Raw genomic sequence first — 2,446 nt, 5'->3', positions numbered from 1 at the left:
GTAGTTGGCAATATAAGGATTTTCAATACAATTCACCGCACAATACATATAAATTTCCTATAGATCAAAATGAAGAACTCTATCAAGGGCAAATTTTGGAATATCCTTAGTTATACGTTTCAGTTCTTCATAACCCAAGAGCAAACTAAGTTCATTATGATGTGCAAGGGAAATCAAGTCAACACAATTTTTGGACACGATACGATCATGAAACAATTTGCATTGGGTATTGAAATGATCATGTTCATTGCAAAGCTCACAAGTATGGCCAAGATAATTTAAATTTTTAGCACATTCATCTAGCTTTTCTTGCAACAATTTGGTTTCTAAGTACTTATGCCTCTTGCAATATCTATCTTCCCTATTTGGTGTGTACTTACAAACCCAATGTACTCCACAAAAATTGACATGTTTATAGGAGACATCATAACTAGTGCAATCATCATTAGTATCATGGATATTCAAAGAATTCATACTAACAACATTGCAATCATGCTCATCATTCACTTATTTAGTGCCAAACATTTTATAGATTTCTTCTTCTAGCACTTGAGCACAATTATCCTTTCCATCATACTCACGAAAGATATTAAAAAGGTGAAGCATATGAGACAAACTCAATTCCATCTTTTTATAGTTTTCTTTTATAAACTAAACTAGTGATAAAACAAGAAACTAAAAGACTCGATTGCAAGATCTAAAGATATACCTTCAAGCACTCACCTCCCCGGCAACGGCGCCAGAAAAGAGCTTGATGTCTACTACACAACCTTCTTCTTGTAGACGTTGTTGGGCCTCCAAGTGCAGAGGTTTGTAGGACAGTAGCAAATTTCCCTCAAGTGGATGACCTAAGGTTTATCAATCCGTAGGAGGTGTAGGATGAAGATGGTCTCTCTCAAGCAACCCTGCAACCAAATAACAAAGAGTCTCTTGTGTCCCCAACACACCCAATACAATGGTAAATTGTATAGGTGCACTAGTTCGGCGAAGAGATGGTGATACAAGTGCAATATGGATAGTAGATAATAATTTTTGTAATCTGAAAATATAAAAACAGCAAGGTAACTAATGATAAAAGTGAGCATAAACGGTATTGCAATGATAGTAAACAAGGCCTAGGGTTCATACTTTCGCTAGTGCGAGTCCTCTCAACAATAATAACATAATTGTATCACATAACTATCCCTCAACATGCAACAAAGAGTCACTCCAAAGTCACTAATAGCGGAGAACAAACGAAGAGATTATGGTAGGGTACGAAACCACCTCAAAGTTATTCTTTCCAATCAATCTGTTGGGCTATTCCTATAAGTGTCACAAACAGCCCTAGAGTTCGTACTAGAATAACACCTTAAGACACAAATCAACCAAAACCCTAATGTCACCTAGATACTCCAATGTCACCTCAAGTATCCGTGTGCATGATTATACGATATGCATCACACAATCTCAGATTCATCTATTCAACCAACACATAGAACCTCAAAGAGTGCCCCAAAGTTTCTACCGGAGAATCACGACGAAAACGTGTGCCAACCCCTATGCATAGGTTCATGGGCGGAACCCGCAAGTTGATCACCAAAACATACATCAAGTGAATCACGTGATATCCCATTGTCACCACAGATACGCACGGCAAGACATACATCAAGTGTTCTCAAATCTTTAAAGACTCAATCCGATAAGATAACTTCAAAAGGGAAACTCAAGCCATTACAAGAGAGTAGAGGGGGGAAGAAACATCATAGGATCCAAATATAATAGCAAATCTCGCGATACATCAAGATTGTATCACCTCAAGAACACGAGAGAGAGAGAGAGAGAGATCAAACACATAGCTACTGGTACATACCCTCAGCCCCGAGGGAGAACTACTCCCTCCACGTCATGGAGAGCACCGGAATGATGAAGATGGCCACCGGAGAGGGATTGCCCCCTCCGGCAGGGTGCCGGAACGGGTCTAGATTGGCTTTCAGTGGCTACGGAGGCTTCTGGCGGCGGAACTCCCGATCTATTATGCTCCCCGATGTTTTTAGGGTATATGGAGATATATAGGCGGAAGAAGTACGTCAAGGGGGCCACAAGGGGCCCACGAGGGTGGAGGGCACGCCCTAGGGGGGTGGGCGCGCGCCCCTACCTCGTGGCTCCCTCGTTTCTTTCCTGACATGCACTCCAAGTCCATCAGGTTGCTTTCCTTCCAAAAATAAGTTCCGTGAAGTTTCAGGTCAATTGGACTCCGTTTGATTTTCCTTTTCTGCGATACTCTAAAACAAGGAAAAAACAGAAACTGGCACTGGGCTCTAGGTTAATAGGTTAGTCCCAAAAATAATATAAAAGTGGATAATAAAGCCCAATATTGTCCAAAACAGTAGATAATATAGCATGGAGCAATCAAAAATTATAGATACATTGGAGACATATCACCTCCCGCTGCCTTGCCGGTCCG

The sequence above is a fragment of the Triticum dicoccoides genome, chromosome 3A (assembly GCF_002162155.2).
Source record: "Triticum dicoccoides isolate Atlit2015 ecotype Zavitan chromosome 3A, WEW_v2.0, whole genome shotgun sequence".
Classification (NCBI taxonomy): Eukaryota; Viridiplantae; Streptophyta; class Magnoliopsida; order Poales; family Poaceae; genus Triticum; species Triticum dicoccoides.
Note: the sequence above shows the minus strand (reverse complement) of the source record.